The 24,360-nt window shown below is 46.5% G+C and overlaps 1 protein-coding gene across 2 annotated transcripts in view; it reads right to left on the bottom strand.

Moving 5' to 3' along the window:
- The window catches only part of ABCC5 (ATP binding cassette subfamily C member 5), an 85,855-nt gene extending 82,627 nt beyond the window's left edge, over positions 1 to 3,228 (bottom strand). For both annotated transcript variants that reach the window (XM_070946117.1, XM_070946120.1), the window contains exon 1: positions 3,156 to 3,228. The gene's annotated coding sequence lies outside the window, so the exon portion shown is untranslated. The remainder of the gene's footprint in view (positions 1 to 3,155) is intronic.
- Between the last annotated feature and the right edge of the window lie 21,132 nt (positions 3,229 to 24,360).

Below are 24,360 nucleotides of genomic sequence, written 5' to 3' on the forward strand. Positions count from 1 at the left end.
TTTTTCAATAGGCAAAATGGAAAAGGGGCGCTTGTATCTTCGGGACCGCCTACTACCACCAATAACCTCCCACCGGCCGGTACGCTCCCATAGAGAGGGGCTCCTCTGGGTGCCGTCGGCCAAACAATGTCGACTGGCGGCCCCTAGGGGGAGAGCCTTCTCTGTGGGGTCACCCACTATCTGGAACGAGCTCCCGCCGGAGATACGGAGGATCCCGGATCTGCGCACCTTCCGCCACGCTCTTAAGACCTTTTTATTCCACCAGGCGGGCCTGGCCTAATTTTTTCCCTCTTTTTAATTATGCAAATTTTAATCGGTTTTTAAAATGATTGGGGTGTTTTAATCTGTCTGGGCCAAATTGTTTAATTCGATTTTACTTTGTTTTTAAATTTTGTATCTATGTATTTTTACTGTTTGGCTGTTCACCGCCCTGAGTCCTTCGGGAGTAGGGCGGTATATAAATCAAATAAAGTAAGTAAAGTAAGTAAGTAAGTAAGATTAGCCATAAATGCCCGAATTGTTGAGAAATGCTGTGCAGCTCAAAAATCGACAGCCACTGCGTTGTCTTTGTTCTTGTTGCATTAAGTGACAACGCTTTACATTAATGATCCATCAATTCCATTTCATTTATCCAATTACAAGTACCTCAGACACATCTTTGTAAGAGACAAACAGTCACAGGGAGCTCACTGTGTTAAATGCAGCCTGTCTCTGGATTGTCTAGACCTAATAGATAACATTAAAGTCATAATAAGGGCTCCCTAGTGTCAGTGGTTTTTTCCCCTCTTGTGCGACTTTTATCTTTCTTTATCTTTCTTTTCCTTATGCCAAATCACCCTGCCTTGTATCTTCTACATCACCCTGTGCTGTTGCCTTTTGTGTTTTATGCCTCACTACAACAGAAGGAGAGGGGGGAAAAAAAAATATTCTCAGGCTGCATGATTCAGCAAAATTCTGTCACGGTGATGGCAGGTTCCTCTTTCTGCAAATAACAAAAAGGCTTTGCAAACGTTTTAAATCCCTCGGTTTAAAACCGTTAGGGAGAGAGCCATTATCGTTAAGATGCCAGTTACTACGGCCAACAGACCATTTCGCTGGCAATTTGATGAAGTCATTCTGTACTCTTCACGCCACACAGGTTTATGTCTCCTTCCGTTCCCCTCCCTGGTGGCACGAGATGCCTTCCTTACATAATGGCTTGGCATCGAGCAGAAAGGCCTCGGCGGCGAGGCAACTCCTGCCTGCCTGCTGCTTTCATTCATTCCCTTGTTTGCAGCACCCTCTGTAGGGCCCATCTGCAAATAATCGCCCGGCAATCTCTGTCTCCAAGCATCCTTTCAGGATCCGGGAGACGAGAACCGGTAGGCCAGAGAGGCTGAGGTGACCTATCGCTCACCTGTTTCCAGGCAGCTTTTGCAACAAGGGGGGGGGGAACAACCACCAAGAAACCAAGGGGGGGGCTTTCCAACCCGTCAATCCGCTCTTCCACCCTTGTTTTTAGGGGTGGTGTTGTTTTTTTTAACTCCTTCCAGACATACTTTTAACTATTTTCACACATTTCCAGGCAAAGGGAATTGGACAGGCCTCTCCCCCCCCACCCCCAAAATACATCTTGATATGCTAGACTGAGGGAGATGGGTTGTTAATAGGTGAGATGATAGATGGGTGGGTGGGTGGTTGGATGATGGAGAGATGTAGGTAGGTAGGTAGACAGAGAGACAGAGACAGAGGTAGAGAGAGAGAGAGGTAGAGAGAAAGGGGGGGGAGGGAGGTAGAGGTAGAGAGATAGATAGATACCCTGTTTCCCCCAAAATAAGACATCCCCTGGTAATAAGCCCAATTGGGCTTTTTGAGCGCATGGCAATAAGGCCAAGCGCTTATTTCAGGGTTCAAAAAAAATGTAAGAGAGGGTCTTATTTTTGGGGAAACAAGATAGATAGATAGATAGATAGATAGATAGATAGATAGATAGATAGATGGATGAAGGTAGGTAGGTAGGTAGGTAGGTAGGTAGGTAGGTAGGTAGACAGAGAGAGGGAGACAGAGACAGACAGAGATAGAGACAGGCAAAGATAGAGACAGACAGAGATAGAGATGTAGAGACAGAGATGATAGCTAACGAGAGAGAGAGAGAGAGAGAGAGAAAGAGCGAGAGAAAGAGAAAGAGCGAGAGAAAGAGAGATGTAGAGACAGAGATGATAGATAACAAGAGAAAGAGAGCGAGAGAAAGAGATGTAGAGACAGAGATGATAGATAACGAGAGAAAGAGAGAAAAAGCGAGAGTGAGAGAAAGAGAGAGAGAAAGAGAGAGAGAGAAAGGGCGAGAGAGAGAGAAAGAGATGATAGACAAAGAGAAAGAGAGAAAGAGAGAAAAAATTCTGCTGTAATCAGGCCTCTCCTGCAGAGGTGGGAACGGGAAGTTTATCCTTTCAAGGCGGCGTCCCAGCACCGGCTGCCTCTCTTTAGCCTTACCCACCCGCCCCACCGGTTGTGTGTGTGTGGGCGTGCGTGTGTCCCAGGACCCTTTCGCCAGGCCTTCTCAGGGAGGGGGTTTGCAGCGGGACCTCCTCCTGGCCCCCAAGACCCCACAACTCAAGCGGGACCCGCAGGGGCGGGGAGAAAGCGGCATCCACCCGAGCGGGGTTGGGGGGTTGGGGGGGGTCACTTGGAGCCCGGCGGGCGGTGCAAGAAAGAGACCCCCCCACCTCCGTTGCAAAGCACCCCCCCTTTCCCCATTCAGGCCTCCCCTTCCCCCGCCCAGCTCTATTTGCAAAGGGGAAAAGGGGAGGGGGCATGCCTCGGCTTGCAAAACCTCCACGGCTTCCTCCCCCTCCCTCCCCATCTTCAACAAAGGCAGCTTTGGCTTTGGCTGCGGATGATGGGCGCTGGAGTCCAAAATCCTTGCAAAGCCGGGGAGGGGGTGGGCTGGTTAGGGCAAGCCGGTGAAAGCGCTCCTCCCCCCTCTCCCCGGCCAAGGTAGCCCCCCCCTTCTCGATTACATCCCCCTTTAACCCCTCTGGGACGCCCCCTCCTCACTAAGGATCCCCCTCCCCTCCCTCCGTCCCTCCCCCCTTTCCCGACCCTGCCCGGGCTTCACCGCGGGGAGCGACCCCCCCCTCTCCGGAGCCGAGTCGCGCAGGCGCCCCCCACCCTACCTGCTCGGCGGCGGCGGAGGCAGCAGCAGCAGCAGCAGCAGCCAGGCAGAAAGACCTTCAAGCGGCTCCTCTGTCGCAACCCGTCGCAGTGCGCCTGCGCGGGCATCCTTGGGCGAGCACAAACGGAAGGCCGCCTCCGCTTCTCGCTGGACGCTCCCGGGAACCGTAGTCCGCGCCCTCTGCGAGGGTCTCGGCGACGCCCGGAGGGAGAACTACGTCTCCCATAAGGCCTTCGGAGCAGCCGGCTCCTTTGCATATTAGCCCCGCCCTCCCCCTCTTCCTCCCCACCGGCTTTGGCCGCTCTGCCTTCTGAATCGCCGGTGCTGCATTGGCCACCGGCTCGGCCGAGTGGTCCCTTTGATCATCCCGGGCATGTGCGCCCCAAATCTTGGGTCACGTGCACGGTGGGGATTGAGGGGGGGCATATATATATATATATGTATGTATGTATATGGTATGTATGTATGTATGTATATATATATATGCGTGTGTGTATATATATATATATATACATATATATATACATACATATACATACATACATATATATATATATACATACATATATACATATACTTATACTTATATACATATATATATATACATATACATACATATATATACATACATATACATATATATATATATATATATATATATATACATATTTATTTATTTATTTATTTATTTATTTATTATATTTCTATACCGCCTTTCTCCCGTAGGACTCAAGGCGGTGTACAGTCAAGAAAAATATAGACACACAAACATCATAAAATTGCTAATTAAAATTATTACTTAGTTTGGTCAATTAAATAAAACCCAGAATTAGATAACATTTAAAAAATCATTCACATGTTCGTATGTTTAGCCCCGCCTGTTGGAACATCAGGGTCTTGAGGGCACGGCGGAAAGCACGGAGATCAGAGATATTTCGTATCTCCGGGGGCAGTTCATTCCAAAGGGTTGGAGCCCCCACAGAGAAGGCCCTCCCCCTGGGAGTCGCCAGTCGACATAATTTGACTGAAGGTACCCTGAGTAGTCCCTCCCTGTGAGAACGAACTGGTCGGTGGGAGGCTATTGGTGGCAAAAGACGGTCTCGTAGGTACCCAGGTCCTAAGCCATGGAGCGCTTTAAAGGTGATAACTAACACCTTGAATCTCACCCGGAAGACCACCGGGAGCCAGTGCAGCTCGCGTAGGAGAGGTGTTACATGGGCGTAACAAGCTGCGCCCATAATCACCCGCGCGGCTACGTTCTGGACCAGTTGGAGCCCCATGTAGAGAGCATTACAGTAGTCCATACGGGAGGTAACTAGGGCATGAGTGACCGTGCGCAAGGCGTCCCGATCCAGAAAGGGACACAACTGGCGGATCAGGCGAACCTGATAAAAGGCACCCCTGGCCACGGCCGTCAGATGATCTTCTAAAGATAACCGTGAATCCAGGAGGACACCCAAGTTGCAGGCCCTCTCTGTGGGGAGCAAGATCTCATCCCCTATTGTCAGTGATGGTACTAGCTGACTATACCGGGACGCCGGAAGCCACAGCCACTCGGTCTTGGAGGGATTGAGTCTGAGCTTGTTTCTCCCCATCCAGATCCGCACGGCCTCCAGGCAATGAGACATCACAGCAAGGGCATCATTGGGGTGGTCTGGGGTGGAGATGTACAGCTGAGTATCGTCAGCGTACTGATGAACACTCACCCCAAAACCACGGATGATCTCGCCTAGCGGTTTTACATAAATGTTGAACAGAAGGGGTGAGAGGACTGACCCTTGCGGCACCCCACAAATAAGGTGCCTCGAGGTCGACCTTTGCCCCCCTGCCAACACAAACTGCGAACGGTCAGAGAGGAAGGAGGAGAACCACCGAAGCACGGTGCCCCCTATTCCTAACCCCTCCAGCCGGTGCAGTAAGATACCATGGTCGATGGTATCAAAAGCTGCTGAGAGATCTAATACGATCAGGATAGAGGAGCAACCTCTGTCCCGAGCCCTCCAGAGATCATCCACCAATGCGACCAATGCCGTTTCCGTGCTGTATTGTGACCTGAAGCCCGACTGGAACGGATCCAGATAGACAACTTCATCCAGGTATCGGGGTAGTTGTTGCGCCACCACACTCTCAACAACCTTCGCAACAAAGCGAAGATTGGAGACTGGACGATAATTTGATAGTATAGCCGGGTCCAGGGAAGGCTTCTTGAGGAGGGGCTTCACAACCGCCTCTTTCACGGCGGCGGGAAAGACACCCTCACTCAGAGAAGCATTTATAATCCCCTGGAGCCAGCCTCGTGTAACCTCCCAGGAGGCCAGTACCAACCAGGAGGGACACGGGTCCAATAAACATGTGGCAGCGTTAAGCTTGCCCAGAATCCTGTCCACGTCCTCAGGAGCCACAGAGTCAAACTCTTCCCAGATAACGCTCTCAAGACCTGCCCCCGTCTCCTCCCCTGGATCTACCCAATCGGAGTCTAGGCCTTCCTGAATCTGAGCGACTTTATCATGCAGGAATTGTACAAAATCCTCAGCTCGACCCTTTAAGGGATCTTCCCGTACCCCCACCTGAAGTAGGGAGCGGGTCACCCTAAACAGCGCAGCTGGGCGGTTCTCTGCAGATGCAATAAGAGCGGAGAAGTAGCTAGTCTTCGCCGCTCTTATCGCCACTAGGTAGGTCTTAATATAAGATCTCACCTGTGTTTGGTCAGATTCAGATCGGCTTGTCCTCCAATCGCTCTCCAGGCATCTTTTCCGACGCTTCATCTCTCTCAGCTCCTCGGAAAACCAAGGAATACATACATACATATAAATGTATTTGTCTCTGTGTTTTCGTAGATTTTCACGGGTACAGGTATGCAAATCTTGGTGTATTCGGGTCTTCTCCCGTGTAAGATTGAGAGCACTTTGGCAACATTTCGGCAGAATCTCATCTGCCATCATCAGGCTTATGCAAGGGGTCTTGTGCAGCAACTGCCGTTACTATTTCAAATCTGGTGTTACCAGATGAAATAAAGCAGACTACCAGCACCAGATTTGAAATAGCATGTGGGAGGGAGCAGACTGCATCCCTTTCGCCTTTCAGCTCCAATCCAGGAGCCCTCAAGCAGTCGCATTCACAACAAACCATTTTATACCAAATATTTGGTACAAAATATAAATTTGATACAAACACACACACATAAAGTTTATTGTCATTGTACATATTTACACAGTATACCCATACAACTAATACCCATACCTTATCCAAGGACCGCTGCCCTTCCTTCATCTGTTTTAGTTTAATTTATCAAATTGATATAGTCGCCCATATCATGAAAGTGACACTGAGCGGCTTCTTCTCTGGTAATATTGTACTGCTAACTAGGGCATACAAAACCTTTGCTAGACCAATTCTCGAATACAGCTCGTCTGTCTGGAACCCGCACTGCATATCGGACATTAATACAATTGAATGATTGTAGTCCAGAAATATTTCACAAGAAGAGTCCTCCACTCCTCTGCTCGCAACAAAATACCTTATGCCACCAGGCTTCAAATTTTAAGCTTAAGACAACCTAGAATTACGACGCCTTCGGTCTGACCTAAGCGTAGTATACAAAATTATCTGCTACAATGTCCTACCTGTCAATGACTACTTCAGCTTCAACCGCAATAATACACGAGCACACAATAGATACAAACTCAAGGAAAACCGCTCCAAACTTGATTGCAGAAAATACGACCTCAGCAAGAGTGGTCAATGCCTGGAATGCATTACCCAACTCTGGTTTCTTCCCCAAACCCCAAAAACATTAACCTTAGACTGTCTACTGTTGACTTCACCCCATTCCTGTAATTCCCATAAGCGCACCATCTTGCCTTCTCTCCCTGTCCTAATATCCGCTTTTATTCGTATCCATTTCCTGTATTCATAATCATGTTTATATTTATATCTGTTATCTTACACATGTTTGACAAACTAAATAAATTAAATAAATAAATAATAGACTGGCATGGCTGGTCTAGTGAAGAGAAGGACCAGGGGAGACAGAATAGCATCTTCCAATATTTGAGGGGCTGCCACAGAGAGGAGGAAGGGGGTCAAGCTATTTTCCAAAGCACAAGAAAGAAAGAAAAAGAAAGAAAGAAAAGAAGGAAGGAAGGAAAGAAAGAAAGAAAGGAAGGAAGGAAGGAAGGAAAGAAAGAAAGAAAGAAAGAGAGAGAGAGAGAGAGGGGAAGGAAGGAAGGAAAGAAGGAGGGATGGAGGGAAGGAAGGAAGGAAAGAAGAAAAGAGGAAGGAAGGAAGGAAGGTGGAAGGGAGAAAGAAAGAGAAGAAAGAAAGAAAGAAAGAAAGAAAGAAAGAAAGAAAGAAAGAAAGAAAGAAAGAAAGAAAAAGAAAGAAAGAAAGACACCTGAGTTGAACCATGGATGGACAGAAGACATGGCTAGTCCAGTGAAGAGAAGGACCAGGGGAGACAGGATAGCATCTTCCAATATTTGAGGGGCTGCCACAGAGAGGAGGGGGGGGGTCAAGCTATTTTCCAAGGCACCTGAAGACCAGACAAGGAAGGATGGATGGAAACTGATCAAGGAGAGATTCAACCTAGAAATAAGGAGAAATTTTCTGACAGTGAGGACAATCAACCCATGGAAATAGAAGAGCCTTGGTGGCGCAGCTGCTGTTAAAAAACTGCTGTTAAAGTAGCACTTAGCTGCCAGCTGCCTGCAATTACTGCGAGTTCAATTCTCACCAGCCTCAAGGTTGACTCAGCCTTCCATCCTTCCGAGGTAGGTAAAATGAGGACCCTAACCCTAACCCTAACCCTGCAAGGTCCCTTCCAACTCTATTAATCTGTAATCTAAATCAGGAGTCTCCAACCTTGGCAACTTTAAGACTTCTGGACTTCAACTCTGGGAAGTCTTAAAGTTACTAAGGTTGGAGACCCCTGATCTAAACAGACAATACAGGTTGTCCTTGAGTTACAACAGTTCATTTAGGGACCGTTCAAAGTTACAGCGGCCCTGAAAAAAAAGTGATTTATGACCGTTTTTCACGCTTACTTGACTGTCGCGTGATCAAAATTTGGATGCTCGGCAATGAGTTCATGTTTAGGATGATGGTGTTGCCCTAGGGTGGCGTAATCACCTTTTTGCGACCTGCTGACAATCAAAATAGGAGCCTTGGTGGAGCAGCGGACTAAAGTGCTGTTAAATAGCACTTAGTTGCCAGCTGCCTGCAATTACTGCAAGTTCAATTCTCACCAGGCTCAAGGTTGACTCAGCCTTCCATCCTTCCGAGGTAGGTAAAATGAGGACCCGGATTGTGGGGGCAATAAACTGACTTTGTATAAAAAAAGAACACCGCTTGGGGGGGGGCAAAAGCCCTACTAAGGAGGTATATACAAAAGTATGAAGGCTATTGCTTAACGCATTGTAAGCCGCCCTGAGTCTCCGGAGAAGGGCGGCATATAAATCGAACCAATAAATAAATAAATATATAAAAGTCAATAGGAAGCCAGATTCACTCAACAACCATATCCCTAATTTAACATCAGCAGCGATTCATTTAACAACTTGCAGTAAGAAAGGTCGTAAAATGGGGCAAAACTCACCTGACAACTGTCTCACTTAGCAACATAAATTTGGGGCTCAATTCTGATCATACAACAAGGACTACCTGTATTTAATTTCTGGATGATTTTTCTGGGGTTTTTGTCTTGTTTTATAATTTTAAAATTATACGCTGCCCAGAGTCACTCAGTTGAGTCGGGGGAGGGGGGGGGTGGGCTGTAGAAATTGGATAAATAAATCAGTAATCTTGCTATATGGATATTGTATTTTGGATGTACACAAGGGGAAACTGTGGTGCAATTGGAGATCTCAGTTTTGGAGTACAGCTCCCTGTACAATAGATGCAGTTACCTGACCTTTATCCCATTTGATTTTTGGCCGTGTTAAAACAACAGGTTTGATCTGGTTCCTGTAAGCCTATCTTGCAAAATAAAGTGTACCCATAAACAAGCCAATTAACCTGGTCCATTACATTGTACAGTTTGTTGAACAAAACACACACACACACACACACACACACACACACACATACAATTAACGAGGTTAACTTTAATCAAGATTAACACATTGTGGGAACGATGGAACTTTGCTGGATCGAGTTAAGTGAGTTGTAGCAGGTACTGTAGTAGTGTTTAGTCCCATGGACTCCCACGTTGTATAAACAGAGGCATCACGTGAAGTATTAGCACCGTTTTACAAAACCTTAGTAAGGCCACACCTGGAATACTGCACCCAGTTTTGGTCACTACTGTTGGAAGAAATATCCTTCTGGGTTCAATTCCAAGTGGGGAAAAAGACACTGGAAACATGGAGACTGCTTGGAAAGATGGTTTAATGGTGGACAGTAGGGCCACATGGTTTGAGTTCCTGAGCAGAAAAATGGGCAGAGATGCTGAGAATCCCTGGGTTTTATACCTTCTGAGCTTTGAACTTCCTGAGGCACAGGAAGAGTATCCTGACTGGTTGCTGTCGGAGGTTATAGCTAGCCTTGCTGGTTGATTTAATCTCCCCAGGTGCCATGTGGTGAGTTTCTGTTGCTAGATGGGTCCTATTGTATTGCAGATGATGGTCCGTTGACAAAGGTGGGGAGGGAGGCAGGAAGGTGGAAGCTGCTTTGTCTTTAAAACACATTTCTCCATTTCTCATCCGGGGAAATATAATATTCTGCCTTTTTTGATATTTCCTAAAATATTTCATTCTTCTAGGAGAGGGGTGGGTGCTAACTTCCTACACTACGTTACCAAAAAAAAATGTGGAGACTTTGGAAAAAGTACAGAGAAGAGCAACAAGGATTAATAAAGGCCTGGAGACTTATGTCTGTTTCTTGACTTGACATACCTCGAAAAGTTGACAACATGTGAAAATCCATTGCTGGAAATCAAAATGACGAATACAGTAAGAAGAAAGGATTCTTGCTTTCCTGGTTTCTGGAGTTTGAAGACCTGCAGATGAATTAGGTAGGATTTCAGCAGGTGCCAATGCTGACCTGACCCTAAAGATAAAGGTAAAGATTTCCCTCGCACATATGCGCTAGTCGTTCCTGACTCTAAGGGGCGGTGCTCATCTCCGTTTCAAAGCCGAAGAGCCAGCACTGTCCGAAGACGTCTCCGTGGTCATGTGGCCAGCATGAGTAAATGGCAAAGGCGCATGGAAACCTGTTCCTTTCCCATCAAAGGTGGTCCCTATTTTTCTACTTACATTTTTTACGTGCTTTCGAACTGCTAGGTTGGCAGAAGCTGGGACAAGTCATGGGAGTTCTCCCCGTTATGCGGCACTAGGGATTCAAACCACTGAACTGCCGACCTTTCAATCAACAAGCTCAGCGTCTTAGCCACTGAGCCACCGCGTCCCTTAAAACCTGACCCTAAAGGAGCTCAAATATAAGCCAACATGGACTAGGTTAGTAAGTTAAGGAGAAACCACTATGGAACCTGAGGGCTGAAGGCTAAATTATGGAGTTGAACAAATGTCCTAGCAATAGTTTTCTAAAATGCAAAAATACAGGAAGTCCTCAACTTACAAGCAGAACTGAGCCCAAAATTTCTGTTGCTAAGTGAAAATGTTTGTTAAGTGAATTTTGCCCCATTTTACTTATCTTGCCACAGTTGTTAAGTGAATCACACTGCAGTTGTTAAGTGAGTAACATGGTTGTTAAGCGAATCCGGCTTCCCCATTAACTGTGCTTGTAAGAAAGTGGTAAAAAGGGATCCCATGACCTTGAGACCGTGCAACCGTCATAAATATGAATCGGTTGCCAAGCATATGACCACGAGGATGCTGCAACAGTTGTAAGTGTGAAAAAATGGTCGAAAATCACTGTTTTCAGTGAACCGTCACTAAATGAGCCTGGATAGCTCAACGGATAGAGCACTGTAATTTAACACCAGCTGTCTGCAATTAAAATAAGATCGAATCTTGCCAGGCTCAAGGTCGACTCAGCCTTCCATCCTTTCTAAGGTAGGTAAATTGAGGACCCAGTTTGTGGGGGCAATAAGCTGACTTTGTATAAAAAAATATACAAAAGTATGAAGGCTTAACGCACTATAAGCCGCCCTGAATCTCCGGAGAAGGGCGGCATATAAATCAATTTTTTTTAAAAAAATGAACTGTTGTAAGTCGAGGATGACCTGTAATCCGCTTTATAGAAAAATGTATGGATGTGTCCATGAATTCATCAACGGTTGAGGTCAACGTGATAGAGATTTTATCAATATTGTTCAGGGCAAAAAAGAGAAGAATTCTCACCGTCCCCCATTACTCTCTTGTTAGGAACTTCCCAATTGTCTGATTCATGAACCACACTGGAATTAACTTCTAAACAACTGTGCCGAGATTGTGATTCAGTGTTGTGTGCTATTCCCACACCCTCGAGTCCAAGTTCCCACACCACAATGCCGCCCTGCAAAATCCATTGCAAATGCTTAATAACAGGCTGATAGAAAGGGTTGCAAAATAGCATCTACGGTAGGAACCAAACCACAGAGAATCTAAATTATAGTAAGAGACTTGTTATAACCTTAAGCACAGATTCACCGGGCGAATTTAACACCCTACCAAACAGAGTGCTTGCACGATTAGCAGGAGAATTTATTCAGCACGTTCAGCATGAAATCACACATTTATTTATTTAGTTAGTTAGTTTGTCAAACATGTATAAGATAACAGATACAAGTATAAACATGATTATGAATACAGGAAATGGATACGAATAAATGGGGACAGTAGGACAGGGACGGAAGGCAAGCTGGTGCCCTTATGGGAATTATAGGAATGGGGTGAGGTCAACAGTAGACAGTCTAAGGTTAAAGTTTTGGGGGGTTGGGTATGTAACAACAGAGTCAGATAGTGCATTCCAGGCATTGACCACTCTGTTGCTGAAGTCGTATTTTCTGCAATCAAGTTTGGAGTGGTTTACCTTAAGTTTGTATCTATTGTATGCTCGTGTATTATTGTGGTTGAAGGTGAAGTAGTTATTGACAAGTAGGACGTTGTAGCAGAAAATTTTGTGTACTACGCTTAGGTCAGACCGAAGGCGGCATAATTCTAAGTTGTCCAAGCCCAAAATTTGAAGCCTGGTGGCATAAGGTATTCTGTTGCAAGCAGAGGAGTGGAGGACTCTTCTCAAGAAACACCTCTGGAGTTTCTCAATTGTATTAATGTCCGATATACAGTGCAGATTCCAGGCAGACGAGCTGTATTCAAGAATTGGTCTAGCAAAGTTTTTGTATGCCCTAGTTTGCAGTCCAATAGTACCAGAGAAGAAGCTTCGCAAGATTAGGTAATGCCTTTTTGGCAATGCTGTCACAGTGGGCTCTGGCGATAAGACCATTTGAGATGAGTACTCCAAGGTCCTTGGCAGAGTGAGGGTCATCTACGAGGTCGTATTCGCCCAGCTTGTATTTTGTGTTCTGAATTCTAGTTTCACCTTTGGCACAAATGCCAGCTGGGTGACTTTGGGCCAATCACCAGGAGACGGGGAGTTCTAGTCTCACCTTTGGCATGAATGCCAGTTGTATAATTTTGGGCCTCTCACCAGGAGATGGGGAATTCTAGTTTCACCTTTGGCACAAATGTCAGCTGGGTGACTTTGGGCCAATCACCAGGAGACGGGGAGTTCTAGTCTCACCTTTGGCATGAATGCCAGTTGTATAATTTTGGGCCTCTCACCAGGAGATGGGGAATTCTAGTTTCACCTTTGGCACGAATGCCAGCTGGGTGACTTTGGGCCAGTCCGTCTCTCTCTCTCTCCCTCAGCCCAATCCACCTCACAGGTTATCGTTGTGAGGTAAAATAGGAGGAGGAAGGAAAAACCAGTGTGTTTTGTTGCCTTGAGTTATTTATAAAACTAATAGGTGGGATAAAAATAAATAAATAAAACACATTGCCTCTGTTATTTGATCAGTGATCATTTCTGTCTTTTCTACTCTGTTTGCTTCTGGCCTCTCCAGTGGAATAAGGGCTCCTGTTTGTCCATTCATGCTAAATTAAGAACAGTTATGCCAAACGCGACCCCCTTGCCAAACAATAGCTGGAAGTCTTCACTCCAAAGATTAAATCAGGCCTCTTCTTCTGAAAGATTTCACGATTAGAAGCGTGGAATTTGCCAATTTAAACTGGTCAGGCTGGAATTTTCCGGTTGACGGGAAGATTTTCCGCCAAACAAATGTGGGCATATTTCTCTCTTATGAAAAACACAGGAGCAGGAGGAGACTTTTTCAGCCAGCAAACATAAAAAACGTTAATGGTTGGAAATAAATACACAGTGACTCACGGAGATAGAATAGAATAGAATAGAATAGAATAGAATAGAATAGAATAGAATAGAATAGAATAGAATAGAATAGAATAGAATAGAATAGAATATAGAAAATGAATGGAATGGAATGGAATGGAATAGAATAGAATAGAATAGAATAGAATAGAATAGAATAGAATAGAATAGAATAGAATATAGAAAATGAATGGAATGGAATGGAATGGAATAGAATAGAATAGAATAGAATAGAATAGAATAGAATAGAATAGAATAGAATAGAATAGAATAGAATAGAATAGAATAGAATAGAATAGTAGTGGCGGACCTTTTACTCACCGAGTGCCGAACAGGTCCGTGCTTCATGCGCTTTGTACGCGAGTGTGCCATCCGTGCGGCTCTTCCCCCATTTGCTGCACTTGCAACTTTGCACCATCTGTGCATGCACACACCTTTCGCGTGTCCCCATCTGCGCTGTGCATGCAACCACACTCTCTGCGCATGCGCAGCTTTCACGCGGGCACCCCACCGTGTGCTGCACATGCAATCACACCATCTGTGGGTGCGCGTGCTGCGCACCAGTACTCTCGTACATGTGCAAATGCGCACGCATGAGCAGGAGAGCTCCAAAGAGCAGCTGGGTCCCCTGAATTGCATGCATGCGCACTGGAGGCCTGAACACCAGCTGGGGCGGGCGCGCATGCACAGCTGCAGGTGAGTTGGGCGACAGCTCGCGGGCCTGGAAAAATGGCTCTGCGTGCCACTTCCGGCACGCGTGCCATAGGTTCGCCATCATGGCTCTATACCAGTGATGGCTAACGTTTTTTCTGTCGCATGCCAACAGCAGGGGAAGCGCGGGGTGGGTCGCGCATGTGCGTGCCCACACCCATAATTCAAAGTCCCTCCACGTGCTTCCCCCGCTTTTTGGCACGCAACAGAAAAAAGATTACTGGTGGGCCCGGTAGGCCTGTTTCTCGCCCTCCCCAGGCGCCAGTGGCTTTCTTGGAGCCTGGGGAGGGCGAAAACAGCCTCCCCCACCCTCCCGGAGGCCAGAAATGGCTGTTTCCCAACTTCTAGTGGGCCCGGAAGGCCTGAAAATCAGCTGGCCGAAAATGCGCTGGAGCTGAGCTAGGGCAACGCTCGTGTGCCCACAGTTATGGCTCCATGTGCCACTTGTGGCACGCGTGCCATAGATTCGCCATCACAGCTCTATACCGTCAGGTTCTTTTGATTGTTAGAAAATTGTCTGATGGAAGAAGCATTCTGACTTTTCTTCTGAATCCCTGAAAGTTAATATCTTTGATTTCTTAGATAGACACCAGTCTGGATTTGTGCAAGCTCCAGAAATCAACATAATGATAGGAGAGATTACTCCGGAGGACAAGTACTGGCTGTTGATAGAGTGTGCCACCTGCCCACTCTACCGGCAAACCAGGCACCCAACTGGCTAGACCCACATCTGGTTGGCTAATTAGTGGTGAATTAATTATTTGCCATCTCATTAAGAGTTCATAATGGAGTACATTACTCTTTCACCTGTACACGTAGTCCTTGACTTCCAACCATGATTGAGTCCCAAATGTTTGTGGTTAAGCGAGACAGTTGTTAAGTGTCCCGTTTTACGCCCTTCCTTGCCACAGTTGTTAAGGGAATCACTGCGGTTGTTAAGTTAGTCACACGGTTGTTAAGCGAATCTGGCCTCCCCATTGACTTTGCTTATCAGAAGTCCGCAAAAGGGAACACTGATCCAGAAACACTGCAACTGTCGTAAGTATGAGTCAGTTGCCAAGTGTCCACACTTTTATCAGGTGACCATGGGGATGCTGCAACTGTTGAAAGTGTGAAAAATGTTCATAAGTCACTTTTTGTTCAGCACCATTGTAACTTCAAATAAATGGTCACTAAATGAATGGTTGTAAGTTGAGGCACAACTCCAACTCTCTGGGACTTATTGGGCTGAAAGAAAGTGAATGGCTCAAGGCTTCCAAGGGACCTTCCTTGATCTTGACTGATGTCCCCAAGGTGCTTTTTCAGGAGGCAATTGGACTTTCTAGTTTTTTTCTTTTGAAGATGTTTCGCTTCTCATCCAAGAAGCTTCTTCAGTTCTGACTGGATGGTGGGGAATAGAAGGATTTATATTCCTTGTAGACAGCTGGTCATTTGCCTCCTTTTAGAGAGTCATTGAAGCACCTGGAGGTTTACCTGTGACCCCGGGGGTCACCTGAGTGGTGCAAATGGTTGTTGTAGTCTGCAATATTTCCTCTGAAAATTCATTCCTACTCCCACACCATTCAAAGGGTATTCATCCCAAATAGTATAGCTAAAAGTACAAGGAACCAGGAGCCCCACTCAGGTGACCCTGAGGACACAGATAAACCTCTAAGTGCTTCAACAAACCTCTAAAACAGGGGTCTCCAACCTTGGCAACTTTAAGACTTGTGGACTTCAACTCCCAGAGTTCCTCAGCCAGCAGCTCTTCGCATGTGTGCACTAGGAACAGGCTCCTCCTGTTCCTCTGCCTCTCTGCTGTCTGCCTCTGGAGGCTCCAGAGCAGTGGTGGGATTCAGTTCGCACCACTTCGGGAGAACCGGTTCTTAACTTTCTGAGCAGTTTGGCAAACTGGTTGTTGGAAGAAATCATTAGGGCAGAGAACCAGTTGCTAAATTACTTGAATGCCACCACTGCTCCGGAGTCCACACATCACTCCCCGATGGCCCTGGCCCCATCTCTGCCTCCGACGCAGAGCCCTCATCCGGGCCTTCCCCAGCATCCAGGACTGGCCCATGTTCTTCCTCAGCCTCATTGCTATCTGACTCCGCTGCCAGTTCTGCAGGCTGCTGGTGGACCACAACACGCATCAGGGTTGTGTTTGACCTCGGGGGGGGGGGGACCAGGGCAGTGGTGGGTTCCTCCTGGTTAGGTCCGGTTCGGTCGAGCCGGTAGCAGTGATGATATGACGTCACTGAACCGGTTCTCCCCCCCCTGCCCTCCCACCCCCCACCCCCCACGTTATTCTTACCTTTTATTTGGTCCCACCCCCAATCTATTGCTGCCTCCTGAGTCCCAGCTGATGACTAGAGGGAAAAAAAACTGTTTAAACTCTTGCCGCGGGGCTTCAAAGGGCCTTCCTACAGCTGATCAGTGTTAAAAGCAAACAAATGAGTCGGGTCGTAAGTGCGAGGACCTTCCAGGAATGATTCTGACCAGCTAGCCATGCCCACCTAATCACATGACCTCCAAGCCACACCCACAAAATAAGTCACGGCCACAGAATCAGTAGTAAAAAATTTAGAACCCACCCCTGGACCGGGGGGGGGGGGGCATGGCCAGCTCGATGTCACTCATCAAAGCTCCGTTTTGGGCTGCGACAGCCTCCTGCAGCCCTCTGCACACAACCCTCCCTAGCTCCCTTTTCGCTGGCAGAGGCACCATGGGCTGGTCCTTCACTGTTTCCAGGGTGTTTGACAACCCTGAGCTAAATGATAATTCACCATGAACGTGACTCAGCATTTTGAAACTGCCCGCACTTTGATACTGTCCTCTGGTGTAACCCATAATACACGTCCATACTATACACCTGTCCTCTCACCTGAAGCCACACCTCAATTTACCTGATGAAATTTCCAGTTTAACTGCGATCATACTGTTATCTCTGTTGCAATGCTGTTACCTGCAGTTTCACAATCCTAATTTTTTCATTTGGCAATCGCTCTTTTGCCCACAAGCCACCCCTGTCGGGAGGAATTCGTGCACTGACATCATAGTACAAAGGCTACTGTAGCTTCCCAAGGTCAACCAGGGCTTTCGTGGAAGTGTTGGGACTTGTGAGGATTCCACAATACGCTTCTGGCTTACAGAACGAATGGCCACACTCAGTTGTGGGTTTCAGAATGCAACATCTGCTGAACAAACGAACATGGGGAGACGGGAACACTAGCTTGTCTTCCTGAAGCCAAAACTTGTAGGTTGGGTTGGCTTGAGGTTTCATGTCTATATTTGTAAAAATAATAAAGGTGGGATAGATAGAAAGAAAGAAAGAATGGAAAGGAAGGAAGGAAGGAAGGAGAAAGAGAGAGAGAGAGAGAGAGAGAGAGAAAGAAACAAAGAAAGAAAGAGAGAGAGGGAGAGAAAGAAAGAAAGAAAAAGAAAGAAAGAAAGAAAGAAAGAAAGAAAGAAAGAAAGAAAGAGGGAGGGAGGGAGGCTAGAGGAGGGGAGGGGAAGGGTGGGGAGGGGAAGGAAAGAAAAAGAAAGAGGCGGGAGGGAGGGGATGGGAAGGGAGGAGAGGGGAGGGGAGGGGAAAGAAAGAAAGAGAGAGAGAGAGAGAAAGAAGGAAAGAAAGAAAGAAGGAGAGAGAGAGAGAGAAAGAAAGAAAGAAGGAAAGAAGGAAAGAAAAAGAAAAAGAAAGAAAGAAAGAGGGAGGGAGGGAGGCTAGAGGAGGGGAGGGGAAGGGAGGGGAGGGGAAAGAAAGAAAGAGGGAAGGAGGGAGGGAGGGGAGGGGAAAGAAAGAAAGAAGGAAAGAAGGAAAGAAAGAAAGAAAAAGAAAGAAAGAGGGAGGGAGGGAGGGAGGGAGGCTAGAGGAGGGGAGGGGAAGGGAGGGGAGGGGAAAGAAAGAAAGAGGGAAGGAGGGAGGGAGGGGAGGGGAAAGAAACAAAGAAGAAAAAGAATGAATGAAAGAAAGAAAGAAAGAAAGAAAGAAAGAAAGAAAGAAAGAAAGAAAGAAAGAAAGAAAGAAAGAAAATTGGAATATACGTCTGTAATTATGTTTACTGTAAAGAAGATATTCCGCAATCAACAGAGCAGAATGTCCACAGTAAAGTTCTCATTTTATGAACGTATTTTTTTTTTTAAATATGGCTATTAAAATAAATTGCTGCAGTGTAATCGCGGACACCTTCATCCGAGGGTCAGGAAAACCGAGATGGCACCTGTGCCAACCCAGCGAATCTTCCCCGCTTTCTTATGAGGTAAATAAAAGGGGGCGGGGTTTCAATTACATGGCTGTGGCAGCCAATTCGCATTTTATATCCCACCTCTCCCCTCCCTACAAACATCACTGATTGGATGCCTTCATAGTGTTCATTTCCTACCTGATAGGAAAGGGAAAAATTGCGGGTTGGGATATACTAGCAATTCACTAGCAATTTGCAGGGGGGTTTTTTTTGCAGGGAAGGCAAGCAGCCAAACTAGTTATCTCGGCCTATAATGTTGACTTTGGCGTGTCTTATAGCCCTGTTAATCTTAAGGGTTGTTTGGTGCATCCGGCAAAATTATTAGCGGAGCTCATTCACCATGCCTAAGTATGTAAGTGGAAGGCCTAACGGATATATTCTCACAACATGCTGAGCCTGGTTTGGTTAACCGTACACCTGGTCCATATAACCATTCATTTAGTGACCGTTCGAAGTCTGACTAGATGGCTCAGTGGCTAAGACGCCGAGCTTGTCGATCAGAAAGGTCGGCAGTTCGGCAGTTCGAATCCCTAGCTCCTGCGTGAGCAGGGGGTTGAACTAAATGACCTCCGAGGTCCCTTCCAACTCTGTTGCTGTTACTGAAGTTGCAATGGCACTGAAAAAAGGGACTTATGACCGTTGTTCACACTTACGACCGTTGCGGCATCCCCATGGTCACAGGATCAAAAATTCGGATGCTTGGCAACTGGTTCATATTTATGACGGTTGCAGTGTCCCCGGGGTTATGTCATTCATTACCTTTAGCGAACTACTGACAAAGTCAGTGAAGGATGCCGGATTCATTTCACAGACAACTGAGCCACTGTAGTGTGTTCTGCCCCAGCTACCCTGCTATATCAAAAGCAGGGGGAAAAATGAAGGGGCATAAAAGTGCATTTATCACGTTTTTCTTAGAACATTTAGCTGAACTCTGTCTTGTTTATCATTATTTTAGGTAGTAAAACCTCATTATTCAGGTTAAATTGCCGTGTTGGCACTTTGCGATAAATAAGTGGGTTTTGGGTTGCAGTTTGGGCAACTCAGTCTCTAAAAGGTTCACCATCACTGGCCCTATAGAATTTGGAAGCTTTCTGTGCACGACTTTTTATCATTTTTAGGCTCTCTCTTTTTGTGCTCCTTTCCGCTTTGTCTTTGGCATATTTGTTGTCCCCGCCTTATTCTCCTCTCCCTTTTTTCTCCTCCCGCCCTTCTACTTCTTCTCCCCCTTGCAAACATCTCAGCCAGATGCAGCTGGAGGAATTTCTCTCTGCTTCCCCTCCGCGTGACACGAAGCCCGTTTTGCTCGTTACTGTGGTAAATAAGCTTCAGTACCCACATATAGTTACTTTAGTTCACTTTGAAAAGAGGAAGGAAGACGAGAAAGAGAACAGACGCCGAGGGGTATTGTGATGAAAAGGTTCTCTACTCCGTGGAGATTCATGTCTCTTTCTAATCTAGAGCTAACCAAGGGCTAAACTGGAATTTGCTTCCATCAGACTAGAACAGTGATGGCTAACCTTTTTGCCGTTGTGTGCCAAAAGCGGGGGTAGGGCGGGGGGGGTCACGTGCGTGTGTGCCCACACCCATAATTCAATGTGCCCCGCCCCCTGTGCATGTGCGTGCAACCCCTCCGTTCTCCCCCCCACTTTTGGCACGTGATGGCACAATGGGCTCTGTAGGCCCGTTTTTGCCCTCCCCAGGCTCCAATGTTGTGGAATGATGAGTACAAAGCAACATTCCTAGGTCAGCCAGAGACAGTTTTATTGCGCAAGGTTCAGAGCCAGTTTTTACATGAAGCTTTGAACAAGGAGAGAACTCTGTTACAACGGTTTTATAAACTTCTAAGACAAAGGATTCTGTTAACTCAGCAGTTTATATGGTCATATACATTTGTTATATTTAATTGACATTTCTTAATTACTAAAGTTTTACCTTATCCTTGCCAAACAATCATAATTCTTCTGTAAATTACTGGAGCATAGATTCAAATTATGTTCTGTTGATAGACGACTTATAGCTCATGTGGATCCCCTTGACCTAACCAACCTTTAAGCTGTATGTCATTAGAATGTTCCTTTCTTCTGACAACTTAGAGGCCTCCTAAAGGTATCAAAAGGATTTTGGCTGAGTTTGTACTTTTTCCAACCGGATGCATTTTCTGCTTTTTAGAATAGAGTGAATAGAAAGTTATCCAGTGGTCATCTATCATCTTCATTTACATTACCAAAGGCTTTCTAGAAGCCTGGGGAGGGCAAAAATGGCCTTCCCCACCCGCCTGGAGGCCCTCCGGATGCCGGAAACAGCCCGTTTCCCAACTTCCAGTGGGCCTGGAAGGCCTGAAAATCAGTTGGCTGGAGCGTGCATGCGCGCTGGAGCTGAGCTAGGGCAACGCTCGCGTGCCCACATATATGGCTCCATAGCGTGCCATAGGTTCGCCATCACGGGACTAGAAGATCTCTAAGGTCCCCTCCAACTTAGTCTGGATTCTGGCGATAGCCATCCAGATGCTTCCAGATTGGAGCTTTGTTAAAACATGGTGGGATGAGCTATTAATGGCTTCCCCTTCTTAACGGCAGTTCACTACTTCCTGAATTGCAAAAAATATATATCTTCAATTCTGTTACTATGGAGCAATACAAACAAAAAACAACAACATCCTTATTATTCTTCATTTTAAGAACGTCCAGAATGTGTCTGGTTAGGCACAGTGGGAGCTTGTTCTGCCCCAGCTAGGACCCCAAAGAACGCAGCACACACAAAGTCTGTACAAACTTTAGTTTACTAAATCCAATCAGTCTTTTTCACACAAAGCCTGTTAATTAACTTTCTTAACAGCCTACAAGAATCCAAAGAATAAATAATCGTAATCTTACTAGGGTTGGCAGAAAGCCCAGAAGCAATTTGCAGGAAGATGATAAGAGAACTAAGATCAAGACGTGAAGGAGAGTGAACGAAGTTGTTCCCTGCAAATTGCCTCAGTCGTCGTCCTTCCTTAAATAGGCTAAGGGAGTGGCCAATTAGCTCCAAGCCTTACTCTTGAGGAGACCTCCTCCTGAGGAGCCACTCCTGCCTTTTGGCAGCTCTGCGTGCACGTGCATCAAGAAGAGGCTCCTCCTCTTTTTCCTCTTCACTTATGGGAGCTTCTGGAGGTTCTGAAGGCCCTGGCTGAATCCCCGCCTCTGGCACCACATCTTCTCCAGCCTCCTCATTGTCTGACTCGAGTTTAACAGAATAACAGAGTTATTGGAAAGGACCTTGGAGGTCTTTTAGTCCAAACCCCTGCTCTGATTTAATGACTTTTCTTGCCACAGTTATTAAGTGAACCGCTGCAGTTGTTAAATTAGGAACAAGGTTCTTAATTGAATCTGGCTTCCCCCCCTTGAATTTGCTGGTCAAAAAGTCGCAAAAGGTGATCAAATGACTCAGGGACACTGCAACCGTCATAAATACGAGTCAGTTGCCAAGCGTTTGAATTTTCATCACGTGACCACAGGGCTGCTGCAAGGGGCGCAAGCAGTGGTGGGTTCCTCCCGGTTCGGTCCGGTTCGGCCGAGCCGGTAGCAGTGACAATATGACGTCACCGAACCGGTTCTCCCCCCCCGCCCTCCCACCCACCCACATTATTCTTACCTTTTATTTGGCCCCACCCCCAATCTATTGCTGCCTCCTGAGTCCCAACTGATGACTAGAGGGAAAAAAACTGTTTAAACTCTTGCCGCGGGGCTTCAAAGGGCCGTCCTACAGCTGATCAGTGTTAAAAGCAAACAAATGAGTCGGGTCGTAAGTGCGAGGACTGGTCGTAAGTGCGAGGACCTTCCAGGAATGACTCTGACCAGCTAGCCACGCCCACCTAGTCACATGACCTCCAAACCACACCCACAAAATAAGCCACGCCCACAGAACCGGTAGTAAAAAAATTTAGAACCCACCCCTGGGCGCAAGTGTGAAAAAAGAGTCATCAGTCGCTTTTCAGTGCTGTTGTAACTTCGAACGGTCACTAAACAAAACGTTTGTAAGCCGAGGACTACCTGTACTGAATACCGACCTTGATGGATTCTTAACCTAAATCAACTTCAGGGTTCATCTTATTGTGTTTCTGAGGACATTGGATTTCAGCCATATTTCCTAGACCCGTGATGGCGAACCTCTGGCATGCAGGGCCCTCTCTGCAGGCACGCAAGCAGAGGTGGGGTTCAGCAGGTTCTGACCAGTTCTGGCGAACTGGTAGCGGAAATTTTGAGTAGTTTGGAGAACCGGTAGTAAAAATTGTGACTGGCCCCGCCCCCATCTATTCTCTGCCTCCCAAGTCCCAGCTGATCGGGAGGAAATGGGGATTTTGCAGTATCCTTCCCCCGGAGTGGAGTGGGAATGGAGATTTTACAGTATCCTTCCCCTGCCACGCCCACCAAGCCACACTCACAGAACCGGTAGTAAAAAAATTTGAAACCCACCACTGCACGCGAGCCATTGCCCAGCTCAGCTGCACCGCACATGCGCGTGTGCCTCCCACTGGCAAGCTGATTTTCGGGATGTGTGGGAGTGGTGTGTATGCGGGAGACGTGCGCACATGTGCAGGGGGTCACGTGCACATGTGCAGGCGGGGGTCATGCGTGCATGCATGAGGGGTGGGTGGATGCAGTGCGCTCCCACACGGCCCGTTTTTGGGCCCAGGAGGCTGCAGGGAGGCCTGCTAGGCCCAAAATGAGGAGGCAGGGATGGTCGCGCATGCGGGGGGCAAGGGGAGTGGGGGGCATGTGCGTATGCGCAGGGTGTGCGCATTGCATTATGGGTGCCAGCACACGCACACGCTAGCTCATGACAAGAAATAGCCATCACTGTCCTAGATGGTCAATCAATGTATGTAGTACCCTGTTTCCCCGAAAATAAGACATCCCCTGATAATAAGCCCAATCAGGCTTTTGAGTGCATGCGCTCAAATAAGTCTCCCCCCAAAAATAAGCCCTCCCCAAAAATATTTAAACGTAGAGCTGGAAATCAGGTAAGACAGCCATCTTGTTCCACAAGCCCCAAAATAATAAAATCTCCCTGATAATAAGGCCAAGCGCTTATTTCAGAGTTCAAAAAAATATAAGACAGGGTCTTATTTTCTGGGAAAGACGGTAGATTTGTGACAATCTTGATTCAATAAGTCCCTTTTTTACTCCATTGCAGTTGTTATTTACTGAGACCTATTTCACTGCACAAATACAGAACAGAGGTCACATTCTCCGTTTTCCTAGAATTAGGTAACTATACTGTAGTTCAATTTATGTAGGCAGTTTTGTTGTTGTTGTGGTGGTGGTAGTAGTAGTAGCAAACATGCAATTCATACCTATTGCAAAACCATGGTTTACACAACCTCTTTCTAATTCTGGGCTCTCTGAGTTGCATTTCTGATTTCCCCTGTCCACAGGCCGGTCTTCAACATTAAGATGATGAGGGCTAGAAAAGAAAGTAAAAATCAGGATTGCTCGAATACTACTTTGGAAAATACTAAATTGAAAATGAATACAACAACAGAGAGAGAATGGAGAGGGATAGAGGAGAGGAGAGAGGACGGAGAGAGAGGGAAAGAAAAAAGGGAAAAGAAGAGGAAGAAAGAGAGGGGAAACAAGAGTAGGAGAGAAGGTTAGAAGGGAGGAAGAAGGGAGGTGTGTGGGGAAAGGAAGGGGAAGGAGAGAAGGAGAAGGAGAGGAGGAAAGAAAGCAGAAGAGTAGATGGAAGAAGGGAGGGAAAGGAAAGAGGAGAGGGAGAAGAAGGATTGTTGTAAAACAAGGGAGATGAAATGGTAGAAGAGCAACCCCGAATATATTTAAATTGTTTAGAATGAAGATTATATTAGTATGAAAGTTAAAAGAAAATATGTATGTTAGATAAGAAACTGTACATTTAAGATATGTTTATGAGGGGGGGGGAAATAAAAAACTTTAAAAAAAAGATAATGTGGGCTAG

This window comes from Pituophis catenifer, unplaced genomic scaffold, assembly GCF_029215685.1.
Source record: "Pituophis catenifer annectens isolate HBS135680 unplaced genomic scaffold, rPitCat1.0.hap2 SCAF_6, whole genome shotgun sequence".
NCBI classification, from domain to species: domain Eukaryota; kingdom Metazoa; phylum Chordata; class Lepidosauria; order Squamata; family Colubridae; genus Pituophis; species Pituophis catenifer.